Source organism: Solea senegalensis, linkage group LG10 (assembly GCF_019176455.1).
Source record: "Solea senegalensis isolate Sse05_10M linkage group LG10, IFAPA_SoseM_1, whole genome shotgun sequence".
NCBI lineage: Eukaryota > Metazoa > Chordata > Actinopteri > Pleuronectiformes > Soleidae > Solea > Solea senegalensis.
The window spans coordinates 10,454,128-10,473,640 of NC_058030.1; the positions used below are offsets into that span (position 1 = coordinate 10,454,128).

General features: G+C 38.9%; 1 protein-coding gene and 1 long non-coding RNA gene across 2 annotated transcripts in view; one reads left to right on the top strand and one right to left on the bottom strand.

Annotated features, from left to right (window-relative positions):
- lingo1a (leucine rich repeat and Ig domain containing 1a) overlaps positions 1-19,513 on the top strand; it is a 99,031-nt gene that overhangs the window by 56,480 nt on the left and 23,038 nt on the right. The window lies entirely within an intron of this gene.
- Positions 14,834-16,113, bottom strand: LOC122775950. The gene is made up of 3 exons (XR_006361149.1): positions 16,087-16,113; positions 15,619-15,697; positions 14,834-15,058 (listed from the first exon to the last, which is right to left on the bottom strand). It is a non-coding gene; the product is annotated as an uncharacterized LOC122775950 (long non-coding RNA).

Below are 19,513 nucleotides of genomic sequence, written 5' to 3' on the forward strand. Positions count from 1 at the left end.
GCTAATAACAACGTAGCTCCATAAATTCTGAAACACACAGTGAATTATTAAAAGACAGCGTCCAGCAAGAAAAAAACGTTTTTTAATCCCTGTATGTGACGATTGTATCGAATGAACACTAACGTAACGTAGATTAACGACGTAAATGAAAACTCACCCCATATGAAGATAGAAGGTCAATAAGAGGTTCGGGGTGCTTTCTTTTCATCGCGGGCGTCATGTCGTCATCTCAGAAGCAACTGTGTCTGTTCCCCTCTCAAGGTGTCCAGTTATTCTCACGTCCTGCCACTCTCTTTCGCCCGCTAAATAATCCATCCGTTTGTGTATAAACTCTGGAGAAAGTCCGCTAGCTTAAATGCTAACGCCTTAGCATAAAGTCCGCGAGCACAGCAGAAGTGAGAGCATCGCCAGAAGCCACTGCCTTCGTTCAGAAGTACAGCCAAACATTTGCGCTGTAACAGCCACGATTTAGTTCTTCTGCGATGTGTTTTTCCTCGCCCATCTTCATTCAACGGAAGCAGCAGTAACAGTAATAAGCAGCAGCAGCTGCATATTAAGTAGCCATGTGTTTCCTCCGTGAGGAGCAGCTGATTGGCCGAAAAAACAACAGAAGCAGTGGATGTGACGTCGCCATTGACGGTGCTCAAACAACCTTAATTCAAATACAAAGTTTATGGTTTTAAGACTCACAATAATGTGTTTTGAAGCATGTAGTGGCTTCTTCGAAACTTGCATAAGTTTGAAAAAAAAAAAACGAAAACAAAAAAAAATTTCTTTGGTTTACTCAGTTTGCGCTAGGGGGTCACAAATATGCACTGGAAGCAAATATGCACTGCTGGGACCTACTGTTCCTCAAATCTCTATAATCTCTAAAAGTGGAGTTTAAGCTCCTGAACCAAGTTTTTCTTCATGCTGCAATTTATTCAATAAACTTTAGTAACAGCTCATTTTTCTTTTTGTGCATATACTAGCATTCGCAATGCATTTATTTGGATCCTCATTGTTTTGAGTTTGTCCACTGAAATGCTTCTCTTTGGTCTTCATAAACAAAAAGAGTGTAACTTTTTTTGTTTGCTGTGTCTCTCCGAAAACAGGCTCCGTTAAACAGTAATATCAGACCTGAGCGAGGGGGCATTTGTGTGTATACACTGGGAATGTAGTCCTTCCAACCACCTTGCTTTACTTATTGAATGTGGCTGTTGCTTCCATCTGTCTTGACATAAAAATAATCAACTCCTGTCGGCAGAATGTGTTTGTTATGTTGCCAGGCAAGATAAACACCGCTACTGTATAATGAGAAACACAGTCAGAGGTTGGAAAGAGTACTGAAATAGTCTACTCAAGTAAAAGTACCACTATTTTGATGTAATGTTTACTTAAGTATAAGCAAAGTACTGGTCTAAAAATATACTCAAGTTAAAGTAAAAAAGTAGGGTTGTTTAAAATGTACACAGAGTAAAAGTTACTTTTTTAACAAGGTTAGGGTTCTTTCTTGTGTCATGCAAAAAGGACAATGGGACACAAATCTTACATGTTTAATTTAAGGCAAACCTTTACAAATTAAAGTGCTGACAAAATAAATGTGTAAACACATAATCTATCAGTCAAAATGGGTCAAAGGTCACATATGCTTTAACTTTCTCTTTAATTCATTCGCTTCCAAAGTTTTTTTACTTGAATGTAACCGACATTTCTTATATTTAGTACAATATATTTATATATAATCACAATATCCATATATATATAGATGTACATATATGTATATTTGTGTGTTTATGTATATACACACAAATATACACACAAATGATCTCAGCCTTGTAATTGACCTCACCTGATGTATGGCCCTACTTTCATGAAGCATGGTTGAATTCAGGACAACCTACGAAGATCCTTAACCTATAAAGTCCTTCCCCTGGACACTACATAAGTTGTTTGGAACCACATTAGTCTTGATAGAAGAGTGAGGTTGAACTAACCACTCAGTCATTCTTAGCCTATTTTCTGCTTGATTTATTGACCTGAATATAGTGCATGTTACAATGGGAGAGGCATCACACCATTCATCTAGACAGTGTATAAGGTGTATCTTACCCCATGCTCTTAGGCTGGTTTGAACTTTTGTTCACACGCTGCAATGTGTGTCTTCGACATTCACTTGCTTGTTGTTATGGTGAGGTCATTTATGAAGTCTCTTATAGACCTTATTTTTTGTCAAAAACAAGAGACTACACGTCCACCATTATTTTTGTGCGAGACTATAGTTTGGCACTTCCTGTCAGTAGTTAGGAAGTTTTACGCAGAAGACAGGACAACAACTTTGAAAGATAACACTGCTTCAAAAAACAGGTTTCATCGTTTGTGCGGGCAGGGGTTTCTATGTGTGTGTGTGCCAGGCTCCACAGAGATGGGTAGGAAGCGGGATGACTCACTCCATAACAGGATGTTATTCAGCTCCACAGTGTGAAAAAAAAATGAGTAATGACATAGCCGACAATTGGCGACCATTATATTCATCAGCAACTACTGCTGTCATTGATTTTTTTCATTATGAGTAATCTTTGCAACTCTAGTGATTAGTCCCCTGCTGTAGTGAAGAAAAAGTTAGTGCACTCTCTAGTTGCTTTGAGAAGGTTGTGTTGGGTAAGTGTAGCAACTGTCAAACTTTCTTTGTTTTGTTTTTTGGCCTTTTTATTGTTGAATTGAGTGACATCACAGCATTACATGTTTATTTTTCATTTTACTGTGTAAGATGAATTTAGCAGCAGTATTGTAAAGTGCCTTGAGGTTTTTTTGGAGGGGTTATTTGACTACATTCATTTTTCTTGTCCAATATATGAAGCACTATGAAGGAACTGTTCTCCCTGTATTTTGCTATCACAGCAGTGCTTTAACTGAAAAAGAATTACACAGCACAATTGTGGAGCGACACGGCATGTGTCATTGTACACACTTTACTGAGCCCACCTTGCCTTATCAATTGTTCAGGAGACCTTTTTATCCTGCTGCTGCCCTGTGGTGTTGGTTTCTCTCCAACTGGGAGCAGCACATTTTTATTGGCTTTGGTATCAGTTGGATACTTGTGGTGGTCTTCTCCACCATTTATTATGGGATTCCTGAAGTCATTCTTTGGCTTTAGCCGTTAACTATAAATCCTTTTCTCTCGCCTCTTGAATTGAGTAAAGCACTGTTACATCCACTAAACTGCTACAACTGTGCCCCATGAGTTCTAAGTTAAAACTATTGATCTGTGTCATTTGATCTATTTATTTAACATTAAAAGTGATGTTATTTCCTTCATTATAGTCTTCCAAATTACTCCAAATAGGAGACGGATAGCTCTTTACCCAGTAAACTTTTGACTTCCAAATACACTGACTGACTAAAGTGAAATATTATATTTAATGGTATGCCACTTAAAGTAGCCATATTTGACTGAATAATCCATAAGAAGATACATATTGGCACATTGTTTTATTATTTATAGTAATTGGGCAGATGAGGTGGTGTAATTAAAGGTCAAAACTTCTTAAATCGAGAAGCACCGACTGTCTTAGCCAATTATCTTTGCCATATTGGCTGAATGAGGTTCATTAATGCCATGACAGCATTATTTTTTAGGGGATGATATTTGTGAATTTTGAGAGAAAGAGAGAGTGAGTGAGAGTGAGTGAGTAAGTGAGTGAGAGAGAGAGAAGTAAATTTGTTGCCAGCAAATTAGTGCTGAGTCAGGACTCCTGTGAGATGAGTTAATGCATGTCTGAGGCAAGGAAGCAGAGTGAGAAAATCCATTAAGTTGTTATGTGGTGATTATGGTATTCTGTTTTAGTAGACCTGAATTTATGTTACGCAAACAGGATCATTTGAATTCAAGGGAAAAAAAACAGGGCACATTTTCTGTTTGGTGAGTAATGAGAAAGGGTGGTTATATTGGGATAAATTGGAGAGCATTAGGTGAAGGAATTGTGTTTGTTTTTTTCTCATTGTAAAATGATCCATGGAGGGTTTGTCGTTTGCCACAACATTTGCCTATACAAATATGTAGTTAAGGGCATTGGGTTGTCTGTCATTTTCCTTTGGAGAACTTTTAAAATATTGTCCATGTTTCAGGAAATCTCTATAGGACATTCACTTTCATTGGACTCCCTTGCCCTCCATTACTCATCTCTGCAATTATCATATGTAGATTGAAATACCACTACATAGTCCCCTGAGAGACAATTCATCACTTGTGATGGGGGATGTGTTTTTCTTGGACAGTCTTGACTCGGTTTTAGCACTGAAACTGAGGCCCGAGTATCACAGCTGCAATTCTAGATCAGAAATGGTTGAATAGTTGCATGAATTCCCCATTTTCAGTCTTGGCATATAATTAACCTTCAATCATCATTCAGTGTCAGCCATACTTCTATAAATGAAATTTAGCACCATGGGGGTTTCCATATAACCTATAATATAGTTAATAGGTCTTCTAAGATGGAAATACACAGTGACATGTCTTAATATATGTTGCTGTAGCATTTAGACATAATATTTCACGCAGCGGTCCAGTGAACCTCTCCAACGATACTTGCAACCAAGCAAAATATTGTGTATGTAGACATAATGCAATATGTCAATTTTGTGTTCTTTCCATTCAGATACAATGACATGCTCTGCATGCATGTTGACATTTTACATGAATTTGTTACGGTGCTGCACAACAACTCCTGGAAATTATCCAATAACATAAGTTCATTTCCTAGTGTGATAGATGTTGTCAGTGGAACGGCATTGGGCTTGAAACAGGAATCCTGGGACTGGTCAGGGACTTAGGTGCCCTTGAGCAAGGTACCCAGATGGAGATGGGTGCTGCCTTAGAATTGACCGTTCCTATATAGTATATGCAGTGATATCACATGTTAAACCCTTATTAAGACTGAGGAAAAACTTGGCACACATGTCTTTCTCTCTTGTTTTGCCCATATTCACATTTCCTCTTGTACCACCAGATAACCCCATTGCATATCTTTTCTTGGCAGGAAAGAACCATATACTTTAGCGCATGAACTGTTTCCAAAAGAGGCAACAAACAAAGATGCCGCAATAACTCCGAGGGACTCAGAGACAGTTTTAATCGACTACATACTGTATATGGTATGTGGTGGGAGTCGGTTAAAGCTGTCATATGTAACTTTTAAATACAAACAAACGTCTGTTACATTTAAACCATTGTCAAATGAGTTCACACAGTGCTGATTGAGCCTATCACCTCCACGCAGCGCTCTCTGTATTTCTCTGCATAGCAGGGACATTCCTGTGCTGCACACAGGAAGTCATTTATGTCACGACCGACAGAAGCTGTGAACATTACACATATTGCAATATACAAATAACCTTTCAGTTTATGAAGACCTAACAAAGTTATTTTGCGCTGCACCTTTAAAAGACATTATTTTAAGTTCACCATTAAGTTTTCACTCATATTCACTGCCAGGGAAAATGATCATCTTTTGTCACATTAGACTATGTTTGGTTGTGTGAATAAGGAGGAAATGATTCCATTTAGAAACTTTGGGAGGGGCAGGGGGTGAAATTGACTCTCTCCATTGTTTCTGGCTAAGCTCTGCTCTATATCATTTGGTTCAGCTCGCTGTAATTACCAGATGAAAAGCAGAGTCCTCTTTGACATTTGACACCTCAGTGACTTAAAGTCCCAGCAGCCAATTCTGCATCAGCTTTTCAGTGAAAAGACTAATAATGATCCGAACGCATCCAACTCCATTTACTGACACACAGATAACACGAGGGGATGGACATGTTACTCTGAGCCACACATTTAGTTATAGCCATAACCTTGGAACAAATAAAGCCACCCAATAGGGAGCAACTACTTCCCCACCTGATAATTGCCTCGGAGGCTGCATGGAAATAATGAGATTCTGCTGACACAATGCGGTGGCCAGAATGAATGCAATATATTGTATCCAGCCTATTCACACTTTGCTTGCTTGACTCTGTGTGTGTGTGTGTGTGTGTGTGCAGTTGTGTATATATGCCCACATTTATGTATTTGCCATTTGCCTCGCATGGGCACACAGGTTGAAGAGGTTAAATGGTTTTATTTGCTGCTGCCTGTTTGTTCTGCTTATGCTCCTATTTCTATGCTCCTTTGGAAGTGCCATTTTATCATAAAAGTACATATTGTCTGAAAAAGAAGCTGAGCAGGACTCGTGAAAAATGACCTGAGAAAGAAGATTACAATGATGGATTTCGGTCCTATCATTCAGTACGTTTGCATGCACAGTTCAGTCAAGCTAAGGCCATAGTCTGACTAAGACTAGCTCAATTTTAATCGACATTAAGAAAACCAAATTATTTTCTTCGTCTGACTGAAATCTGACACATCTGAATGCTTTTTGAGACAAACAAACAACAAGTCTGGAGTTTCCTTTTCTCTGATTTAAATGACCTACTTATTTAGCACACTTGGTTTCCTCCAAGTGCTTTTGTTCTTGTGCTCCTCCTCCTTTAGCTGCCTGCTTTGCTCAATGTTGATGTTTGAGCTTGGCCTTTTTCATAACCATGTAAATAAATTATAATATTTGGTCAATTCCCTTCTACCTTTCTTTGCATGACAGTTGCCATTATAAGTAATGGAAAATACAATTCCCTTCAGCATGACCCTGACACGAGAGTCCACCCTGAAGCAAATGTAGATCTAATATTTATGTCATATTGCAGGAAATGTTATTTTGCTGACATGAGAGTTTTGTTTTGAATGTGTCAATTGTACTGCAGGCCATATACAGCCTGCATGCCAGAGGTTTAACACCCTTGAGATGTACACGCTGAAAGCTGAAAATTAGAACAGCTGATATATGCTGTTTTTGCGCAACGTCTTTTAAACATCAGCGAAGGTCACTAGGTCATAGTCATCTTCAGGCATTAGCTGTAGGTGACTGGACTTAACTCAAACAATGTCTGCTGCATACAGCCGACTCCTGAAGATAAACCAACAGTCCTAAACATGTGTTTGACATTCAAGTTCAAGTAAATAGTTTATGCCCCTCTGTTAGAGAGTAAGGTTTCAAGCATCTGGACCTCCAGGTGTTGATAAGTGACTATATCACGCAGTTTAGTAGCAAAACATGATCCTTGACCTGCCTGCAGAAATAATGATTAGGAAGAGAATTCTTCAGTACAGTAAAATGATCATCAAACTGTTATTTATTTAGTCAGGAGGCAATTAATTTCCACACTAATGACACTTCTGGTGATAATCGAAAAAGAACACTCTCTCAGGGTTATATTGTGTTCTCAGCTCAGTTTTTCCTTGTTGGCAGATGCAGCTCTGTGTGACTGCATGTGTCCATGACAGACGTCACATCTCAGTGGGGTGTCTGCACTGGAATGCATGTTGTTGTAAATCAAATGAGACACAAGTGTGGATTTTAATTGTGATTAATACACCGTACCTGGTGGCAATACACTGATAGCAGCCAATCGACTTCGAGCAAGGTCAAATAAAAACACTCGGGGACTTTATATAAATGAGAGGAAATAAAGACTTTAATACAGATGAGTAAAACAGGTGCTGCATCTTAACACTGATAAGTGAATTCCCCATAACATCATCTTGTCGGGGGCAGTATTTGGTGGGATATGCACCGAATGTCTGCTCAGTGTGACTGCTCATGTTTGGCAAACATGGTCAAAGTGATTATTGCGTAACAAAGACTTACGGATGATAAAACAGGATTAAACCTGCAGTTTAAAATGAAATTTTAACCCATTATGTTACACTGCAGACCGAAAACAATCTGTCTTCATTATTGGCAGTTTGATAAAATCACAAACCCTCTGCAGTATTGAACCTTCCACAACATGGCAATATAACATTGTTTAGAATATAATAACAGCTTTAAAATAATGTGAATTGCTAAATGTGTATGCTTTTAAAAAGAACACAAACTATTATGGTTTGTATTTTATTCACATCATTAAATGTTATTGTCTAATCTATACCTGCTTCGCATCTGCTGATCTTTTTTTAAGCTTGCACTGGTGATTCTAGTCCTGCTAAAGTAATTTGAAATATTAAAATAGAAGGGAGCAGACTTTTCATTGGGAAGTTGTTGCTAAAGTCCTAAAAGACATTACACCCATCCAACAGAGTTAACGATGCCAGGTTTGAGAAATGAAATGACAGAGGGAACGTTCTTGGTCACCACTTTTTTCAATTGAGGCATCAGTTGCATGTCATTAGCTTTGTGCAAGGTCAGACATTTTCAAGGTGAAATGTGTGAGGGGGTTGAAAAGTCATTGGTCCGATGCAGTGTGCCTATAATGGAAAATTGAGGATTTTGAAAAAGTAAAACTTTCCGTCTTTTTTTCATTCTTTCTTTCTTTCTTTCTTTGCAAAGAACATTGTTCTCAGGGACACACTTTTGACACTTTGACATAAATATTATAATTTTTTTTTTGAATAAAATACCCACTTTCATCTATTTTAACCAGAACAGCTCATATAAATTACCTCATATTTTTTCCATGACTCAGGTCTTTTAGTGACAATATTAAATGCATGAATAGCATTAACAATGCATGGGGTCGAGCCAGAGGCACGGGGTCTCCATAAGCATTTTTATGTTTGTTACATCAGCGAAATCCATGAGCACTGAGCATGTACATCTTTATAAGAATGACCTTATCATCTTGTGTTCATGCTGCAGCCCTGCAATATGTCCCTTGAAGGGATTTACACTTTTCATAGAGGATAGTTTAATAGGAGCTTCCCATACTGCACCCACCATATTTTCTACTGCAAATGCTTGTGCTGAATGATAAAGCAGAGCATCATAGGGAAAAATAACAAGACAAAACCCTAAACTTTGTTTGTTCATTTCCAGACCATCAGAGACTGAAGAGAAAATAAGATTAGACCTTTTGCAGCATGCAATCACTCAACGGATTGACATGGATTTGGCTCTCAACAATTTACTAAAGCCATTTTGGCAGCTACAAAGTGATTGGAATCTCACTACCCTTCAAAGTGGTGTGTGGTTGGTGAGGAGTGGGGGTGGGGGGGGCTCAAAAAACACTTGAAATAGTGATTACTTTACCATTGTACACTACTCAGTGACACTCCCTCACCTTTCTTTACTGTCTAAAAAACAATAGGATAGGATTTGATTCGGGGTCAGATTAGATTTCTCTTTTGCTCTCTTTCTCTCTCTCTCTGAGTGTGTGTGTGCAAATGTTCACATGTTTGTGGCAACGATGAGTTTGCCTTGCGCATGTGTGCGTACGGGTTTGTATTCCACTGAGATCGAGGGGTCGCAACATCTTTTACAAGGAGCTCTCATGTCAGGAAGCCATTGTCTGCGCAGCGACGTGACAGGCGAGCGGCCCTGGCGATGGATGGTGCCCTGCAGAGGAAAAAAATGAATAAAAGTAGAACCAGAAGCCATGAGCAGAATATCTGGTTCTCAGGCCAAAGTGCTGCTCATAATAGCTTGTCTAAGGGGGAAATACATTTGTCACAGCTGTCTTGTTGGCAAAATGAAAAACCCATGGTTTCACGAGACAGAAAAGCAACTCTTGTTAATGACAAATAAATTAAAACACATGGTTTCGATTTTCATACCATAAATTGGACCGCAAAAACGTGGATCTCCCCAAAGACAGTTCACTCATCTAAAATATTCATTTATATTCACAATGATGCAAAATCATGTTAACAACAAATGCATAGAGATCAAACTACGTCAATGTTCTTTCTACAAAGAAAAAATGCCTTTGCAAATCTGGTAAAAATAAAAATAGCCGTTTGGTTTTGGAACTTACATAAATTGGTGCTAGCATGGAAGCCGACAACCAAGTTATGTTTGCCTTTGTTTTGGAGATTTTAAGATCAAGTATTAATTTTCCAAACTTCCTCCAGCTATAAGACTTCAAACACCACCCACCTTGGACACCTTGATTTAGATGGTACTCGTACTCTCCACTGTTTGTAATCGAAGCTGTTTGGACAGAGTTACTTTACTTGGTTGACGCTGATGTATCCTAAAGGATTTGCACATTTGCTTTGTTTGTAATGAGTGGAAAATATCCCTCTGAAGCATGGTTTCCAATTTTACACTGTTTGTTATTTAGTCTGCTGTAACACACCCTTCTCGGGGAATACAATGAACACTAACATTGAATGGCCACGGCTAAACTGGGTGCTCTGTTGTACTTGAAATGAACTATTGAAAATGATGAGTTTAATTTGGTTAATACAGCAGCAACATCTAACCTTCCACTACCTAAGACTTAGAAATATCTACTTCAAAAGTGTTCATTTTTTTAATCAAATATAGTCATGTTTCTGTCATCATTCTGTGAGCACATGACTTTAGAGAAACACATGGTCTGGGATTGGCAGGTCCTTTGGATAAGTGACTGACAGTTACAACTGAGACAAAGCAACTTAGAACTGAGGTCACAGCTATGTCATTATGGAAATATTTTTCATGGACCGACTGACTGATTAAGGAGCTTAATGTCCCTTGTCACCCTCTGGTCTGTCTCATTTAGCTGACCGACTGACCATGATTTCTATATTTAAAGGATTGCCTGATGTCTTCTGTCTGACCTCCTCTGGCTCAAACCTCTTTAAATTAACATACTATTCATGCTGGAGTGTCCCATCGTGACATTTAATTAAAAGATTTTAATTAAAGTCTAACAAAACAAACACATTTTCAGTACGATTTGTACAGACTGACTTCTACCAACTGCTCGTTGGTAGAGCTCTCTCACTCGGTTTTAAATAAAATTGGTTTCTTTTGAGCAGTAACATGAAAATAAATAAATTGGTACCTGCTCAGGAAGTTGAAGGACACGTCAATGCTCCGTAATAGTGAAGCTTGTGTGTGAAAACTGCAGCAGAAATCAATGATAATGTAGAATAGAAGAAGGGAAATTGCAAAGGATTAAACAGCTTTATTTGGTCCTTGGTGATTGATTAAGCCCCCTTATTGAAACACATTATGTTTTGTTCAAGGGTGGAAGTGACTTTGCCAAGACATTGTGTGATAAGAAGCTAACTATTATTAGTTTAATGATAGTCTGCCCAAAAGCAGTTTGTGGAAGTGGTATGGGAACATCATTTCTCTTTGCAGTCTTTCTCGCTCAGTACTGAGGCTGAGTATCAGTGATAGAGCAGTGGCCTTCCAACTGTTTAGTGGGAAATTAAACCACTGCAGACAAAGTGTTACTCATATGACTACTGGCCTAATAGGGATAGGTTCAGTTTACTGCACTTTTTGTAAATATGCCCGTCTTTATCCCTCCTGAAATTCAGGATAGATAGTTATTGATGTCACTTTGGCAGACAAGAGTTCAGTATCACTCACGATGTTGCTTAACAATATGGTATTTGTTGATCGTTGTAGTGCAACTCTGGCTCAAGAGATAGTTCTATCTACAAATATGTCAACGTTTATTTACAAATCCAAAATTGTGACAATCCAGAGTTGAGACCAGGAGGCCGAGTTGCAGTCTTACACACATTTGAGCGGTCACCTCGTCAAAATCCCGTAGAGACTGTGTCTGTCCCCGACCTACTACTAAATTAAATCAATAATAAACAGAAGAGGAGTTAGGGATTTTATTCTAATAAAAATGACCACCAACAATGTAATGGATTCAAAGAATACTACAAATGTGCACATTTAAATGTGGAATTTCACTCTCCTCAAAATGTTAATGATTTAATAACTGACAATCATATTGATTTATTCTGCATTACCAAAATATGGTTACAAGAAGAATATATACCACCGACTCAAAGAAATACCTATATTTCCAGAAGCTTGGCCCAAGGAGAGTCGCAGCCATTTTCAATACCAATCTATTAATCAACCCCAAGCCCAAAGCTGGATATTTCTTTCTTGAAAGCCTTATCCTCAGTCTTTCTCATCCTAGAAATCACAGAAACCAGTTAGTTAGTTACAGTTTATCGTACACCTTCACCTTATTCAGAGTTGCTCTCAGAGTTCTCTGAATTTTTATCTGAGTTAGTGAGGACAGATACAATCGTCATTGTGGGGGATTTCAACATCCATGTCGATGTGGACAGTGATAGTCTTGGTTCTGCATTTAATTCGCTGTTAGAATCAATTGGTTTTACTCAACACGTCAATAAACCCACTCACTGCCTTAGTCAATCTTCCTCTCACATACTGTATGGCACAGATATCGAAAATGTAATCTGATCATTACTTAGTAACATGTACAATAATGAATTACAATGACATGAGGATTAAATACCGCTACAGTCGCTCCCTGTCTGATAATGCTATTGTTACCTGTCGTGAGTTTACTACATTAGATGAAAAAGAAAGGGGTGAATCATACACTTACACAGGCTTATGTAGATTAGAAAGAAAATGGCGTTCATCTAATCGAGAAGAATATGATGTAGCATTGAAAGATGGTTTTGTAACATACAAAAAGCCCTTGCTGACTTTGACTCTTCTTTAATTGAAGGAAAGAAGGATAATCACAAGATTCATTTCAGCTGTGTAGCCAGACAGACACTGCTCTACTGAGGCGTCCATTTCTTTAACACTGAGCAGTGACGACTTCATGAGCTTTTTCGTGAATAAAATAACATCAATTAGAGAAAAAAATAATCACCTCCGCCCTCCTAGTGGTACAGATTTTTTTTTTCTAGCACAAGAGCTTTAAAAGCACCAGATGCACAGTTAGACAGTTTCTCCCCTATAGACCTCCCTGTGTTAGCATCATTAGTATCATCATCCAAACCATCAACCTGCCAGTTAGATCCCATCCCCACTAAACTGTTTAGAGATGTTTTTCCTTTAATTAACAACTCCATAATAAATCAGCTCAATATATCCTTATTAACTGGATACGAACACCATACTTTTAAAGTTGAATTACCGACCTACATCCAATCTTCCCTTTGTTTCTAAAATCCTAGAAAAGGCCGTTGCAAATCAGTTATGTGAATATCTGCGTAGTAATGGCCTGTTTGAAGATTTCCAGTCAGGATTTAGATTGCATCATAGCACAGAAACAACACTAGTTAAAATGACCAATAACCTTCTCTTGGCCTCAGATAATGGTCTTGTCTCTATACTTGTCCTGTTAGATCTTAGTGGTGCATTTGACACCATTGATCACAATATTCTATTACAGAAGCTGGAGCAGACTCTTGTGATCTCAAGTATGGCTGCTGGTTTGAATCATACTTATCTGATAGATTCCAGTGTGTTCATGTTCCATAGAATGGTTAATTATGGGGTTCCACAGGGGTCAGTGCTTGGGCCTATACTTTTTATCGTATACACGCTTCCTTTGGGGAACAATATTAAAAAGCACAATATACACGTCTATTGTTAAGCAGATGACACACAGCAATGTGCAGGTGTCAATTTAGATGACATCACTATGGCTTCCAGTTCCACTGTAAGGAACCTTGGAATTATTTTTGACCAGGAACACATAAATCTAATTTCCACAACAGCCGTCTCCCACCTGCTGAACATGCAAATTATAGAAATATTTTGTCCCTTAAGGATGATAATAAACTAGGCTTACTTGTGGTTCTCAGAGTCTTAAAGCAAATGGGAGGCAGAGCCTTCAGGTACCAGGTTCCTCTCTTCCCAGTGTTGGTTCGGGAGGCAGACGCCCTTTATTTATTTAAAGTTAGACCTAAAACCTTCCTTATTGTTAGGGCTGGTTGAGGGAAACCTGAACCAGCTCTTTGTTATGCTGCTCTAGGCTTAGACCGCTGGGGGAACTCCTGTGGCGCACTCACACTCAGGGTATGAATATGACTTTATTACATGTCATTAACCTTGTTCATTCTCTCCTGAGTTTGTGCCTTTCCTTCCTGTCCTCCTTCTCTCTGTCCTCATCTTGCAAGTGACCCCTGGTTTGCAGGATCCAGATCCAGTTGCGAGGCTATTATTATCATAGTCATCATTATTATACTATGATTAAAATTGATATCAGTATATATTTTTTTTCCAACAATCTATGTTACTGCTAGTATAAATGATATTGTTGTACCATAAACATGTCATCACTGATTCAGTACTGTGCTGACTGAACCTTAAACTAATGCAACTGTTATCTGCTCCTGGTCTCTCTCTTCTATCTCTACCTCGCCTCCCTCTTTCCATTTCTCTCCCCCCTTTTCTTTCCCCCACCTCTCCTCTGTCCTCCATGTTTCCTTTTGCCCCAATCAGTCGAAGCAGATGCTGCACATCTTGTTCCTGTCAGAGACTTCTTGCTCTTCTTGGGTGAACTGTTTGGTTTCTCTTCTCTCTATAATAGTATAAAGGTTTCTGCCTTATAATAATGTATGTTTGAGGATTTGGCTCTTCACAAATAAAATGGAATTGAATTGAATAGTTCCCTAATCACACTTGGGAGCCATTGTGTAAGAGCTTCTGTGTAACGAGCTGCTTTGCCACGATTATGATGGCTGATAGTTAGCTGCTCATTGTGCTCATTTTGTCATCTTTATCACCATCACAAAGTCCGTCCACTGGGGCACTGCATCGACTCAGTCCGATTGTCATGCTCTTCATGGACGTCATTAGCACACTGGCTCTACACCTTTGTGAGATCATGGATTTGAACTGTTGGACATGAAGAAAACCATTTAATTCAAGGATATCATTCTGCAAGACCGAATGACTCCCCTATGCTGTTGCTGAACATAATGCTTTACAGCTTTACTAATGCTATTAGTGGATTTGTGTGAGTAAGTGACAATATGTGAGTCAATGTATACAGTATGTGTGTAAGTGGGAGATTAAGTGTGAGGCTGAGAAATGATGCAAATTAGCTTTATTGCAGGTTCAAGACTTGTCGGTACAAGGCTACAATAGGTGTTAACATGTCACTGTTCTATTCTAATCCCAATACCTATACAGATTCCTTCCAATCTTGGGCGACGGTGTCTCAATGGTAGATGCCCTCAACTGGAAGGTTGTGGGTCCAATCCCTCGCTCCGCTTGTCTACATGCCAACCCTGAGTTGCTCGTGCTGGCTGTGCCTGCAGTGTATGAATGGGTATGAGAGATATTTGCACATAATATGTGTCGTATGAATGTGTGAAGCGCAGCGTTGAGTGATCATCAAGGCAAGAAAAGCACTAACAACAGACCTTCCCTCCATTAGGGCTCGGTAATACAGTATATCGATATTATATTTATATCATGACATAAGACACGATAGATAGATAGATAGATAGATAGATAGATAGATAGATAGATAGATAGATAGATAGATAGATAGATAGATAGATAGATAGATAGATATTTAATAGTTTTCCAGGTCAAATGTAGAGCATGTCCTGAACACGTTTGTGCTTGTGTTTGCATGTTGGCACAGGTACACAAAAATGTATTTAAATCGATTTTTTTGGACCAAATAATCAGAGATTTACATTCACAAAATAAATCCTCCACTGAGTGTTTGTGTCGGTATCAGTTGCCTGAGTGTGACGTTGGAAATCCTCCTGCCAGGCATGGATGTGTTCCAAATTGACAGACTTTGGAAAAATAATATCAGCATAACTCTTGCAGGACAATTTTAGCTTATCCTCCCTCTCACCTATAAGCAGAGCGTCTGGGTTTCCCTCCTGTCCAAGCTACTACTCCAGGAACAGAGGCTGGCCTGTCCATGTTGTTGACTGGGATAAATTAAGAACAGGATGGCAGATAATAAGGCTGTAATGTAACCACGGTTGTGTGTGTGCTGCTGTTAAAAAGGGTAATGTGACATTCATATGACTTCTGGAAAAAAAAAAACATAGACTCTTTTGCAAATTGTGGAAAATGTTAATTATCTACAGAATAAAATGCTAGAATTTTTAGTGAGGCAAAATTATCACTCTGAGGTATAGTGAAGATTGTGAAGGAGGACATGAGGACAGTTGGTGTAACAGTAGAGGACACAAGGGATAGGGCAAGATGGAGGCAGATGATCCACTGTGGCAACCCCTAAAGGCAGAAGCCGAAAGAAGAAGAAAGGGTAGAGGGATTGTGTGGTGGCATATAAAGTTGTCCTAGAGCAACTGACCTTGTCAAATGACCTTGGGGCCACTGACCATCTAGTCTGTCCTGGAAAAAAAAACAAAAAAAAACATCTATTCAGTGGGAGGGAGGGCGATATGAGCTTAAAATGATATCATAATTATAAATATTTGACAGATTTTCAAAATAAAAGTGTCTGTGTTGATATGTAACGATGTATACAGTAGCTCACTATAACAATGTATTCATGATGCGAAAATAACAATAAATAACATTATAACTCGATATTAAGTGGTGGGCCACATGAAGTAGACTGGAGGACCGCATGTTGCCCACGAGTCTGAGACCCCTGTCCTAGAGAAAGCAGCAGATTATAGTGCAGAACTAATTCCAGACCAAAATGTGAATTTGTTCTGTATTTATCATGGGGGAAAATAACTTTCCTAAAATGTTCCTATAGGCACTGTTTGCCAAAACCCATTCACTGGTTGTTCAATGTGCTCAAACGAATAAAAAAAAATCTCTTATTGTGCCTATGTTTTGAATCATGATAGCACACATAAGCAGCCAGTTGCTGCGACAATGCTGACCTAGTAGGGTCTCTTCTTTCCGCTGGTTTCACCTCCCGATGGACAAAGGGACAAAATGTAACAGATAAAAATCCACATTACGCGTCGGAGGTGAAATATTTACTAAATAGAAACAGGGTTCTCTTTCTATAGAGCATATTGTGTGTCGACAGCAGGAGGGTTTGGCTGACTTCCTCTCTTATCAAGAGCCATCCAAACTGCGAACTGAGAGAAAAACTGCAGTGCTTTGGTTGGTCTGCTGTCACAGCGTGGTGCAAACTGCTGTTTGGAACTAACACACGCACGAAAAAGACAAATCACAAAAGTTTAAAAACATTTTCTCATAAGATATCTTCTGTAGAAAATCCACTCACAAAAGACAACTGAAATGTTTTGCATCTCTCATATCATTCCGCCTTCAAAGTGACTCTGTTCTTGCATATTTATGATAAACTGTAGATACAACTATGCTGTTAAAGTGATGAAGTGCAGCCACCTCTTTTGGTGCTACAGTCTCAGCTGTAGTTTGAATAAATTACTGTATGCAATACCTTCTCTGGGATATATTTCTGATGTTAAACAGTTGTATGTGTGTGTATATATATATACACATATTTATATATATATATATATACACACACATACAACTGTTTATTTATTCAATTGTATCTATTTTAAACAGCCAAATATAATGATCATCTGTCCAACTCAATGCTCTTTTGTGGTTAACTGCAAATCATTGTAAGAACCAGGCTGTCATGTTTTATTCCAAAAGGAGGGGGAATTGTGCACGGGTGAATAAGGTTTGCACTTCACAAATATTTTACTCTTACATTTCCATTCATCACCCCCTGTGGGCAAAAAAACATTAATTCAGTAGACCCAGAATTTAATCTGGCGGGTGGGGGGATAAAGCGGAAGGGGGTGCTTTTCTTACAGACATATTTTATGATTTTGGTCTGCATTTCAACACAACAATCTCCCATTACTATTCTGCTGTAAAGTGTATTAATATCAGAGTATGATTGATGCTCATGAGAAAGCAAGTCTAATCAATACAGTTAAACTGCAAGAATGAAAGTCTTGCTGGCAAGTATGCAAAGCAGTTAATGTGATGTGAAAACTGCATTTTTATCATCTCATCCGAGAGCTGATTCATTTTTTAGAGTCCAGAGTGTCCAGGCATGTGACGGACATCCCTCACACCCAGAATAACAAAAGATTAAGGACAAGCATGCGTGCCAGAGTTGAGGAACACAGCTGAACAAATTAATTATTGATGGAATGCTTTCAAAGCCCCTGGCGTCACTAGGTATCCATTGTTACCTCTGTTGTTATTTGCGGCTCCTAGCAGGGTTTGGGTGGAGGAGAGGGAAAGCAGAGCTGACCATGAAGTTAGTCCCACTCCTCCCTCCCATGATCCTGTCAAAGCTATTTTTTAATATTATCCTCATGGGCCTAGTCGTCCATTAACACAGCATTTGACCATTGCTGTGGATAGTGGTTGATTCAGTAAGTAAAATATGTGGATTAGCACCAATAAATCTTTCCATGCCCATGTTGAAATGCAGTATCAGCTGTAGTTCAAAGTCAGTGTTGAGTTATCCCTGCATCTGAATTTGGATCTGGCCAGTCCTGGTGTAGTGCGTCCTGCCCTGGAGAAGTGGTTCACAGTAGAAAACTGCACTAAAATAAAAACCCATGTACTCGTGTCAAGGGTGTCCTGGCCATGCATGAACTGATGCTGATGACATTCACATGTAACTGTGATGCCCGGGTGGTTTAAGCAGCTCGGAGGGTCTCTGCAGAGAAGCTTAAGGATGCAAGAAGGACAGAGACGCACTTTAACAGTGCCAGACAAGTACTTCTGTGTCATTTCTATGCGGGCAATTAGTGGAAACTTGACTGAAACGTACAAAGTGTTAGAGGAGGAAGGGTACATTGGTTTTAATATCTGAAAACTTTCAGCTTGGCAACATTCAAATCCATATTTAACATGCTAAAATGCAAAACTACATGGCTGTTGGGCAGGAGTGAAGGAGTTAATGATGAAAAGGTTTTAAACACAGCCTGAGGCAGCTTTTGATACAGCAGTAGCTCTTGATTACTGTTGCTGCGTTTACGAGAGCTTTAATTGGCTACCCTGGTGTATGGCTACATTAAAAACCTATTTTGTTTATGAAAATGGTCTATTGGTTATTACAATGGTGGTATTAATGTGATATTGCTAACCTATGAGCTAAAAAAATAACTATTTCTAATAAAAAAAAAATGTTTGAATCCCAGGATGGGTCAAGGGCTGAGATGCCCCTGAGTAAGGCACCCAATCCCCTTTTGCTCCCCTGGTGCAGGAGCAGTGGGCAGCATTGACATGTGCTTGGGGAGCAATGGGGGATCGGGTGCCCTCAGGGGCTTGTGTGTGTTCCATTGGTGTGTATTAAGAATAGAGGTCAAATTAGCTATCACTTGTAAGTCTGTGTGCAAAAATAACTCATTCTAATTCTTATACACATTCTGATGTTTCCTGTCTCCCGCTCAACAAAATCTCTAAACTGATTAATAACGGATAAAACAATGTCTGCATTTTCTTTTCACATGGGAAAATATTCTATAGCCGTTATTAAAATTGTGTTCCACAACTGCTTTTATTCTCACCTTATACGACATGCAGCAGAGTAAAAAAAAAACAAAAAAACAAAAAAACTGGGGCTCTGTTGTGGTTGAGTGGAGGCTTTAGTGTTTATAAACACCTACAATGCAAGGGATCCATCAAATCTCCTGTCCTCCCACAAACCTTTGCTAATCAATGTACAATACGGGCAGTGATTACAAATGAGTTTTTATCACTCACTGGCTAAAAACGCCTTCGACTGCACTGAAAATTGATCCAAGATCAAGAAGATG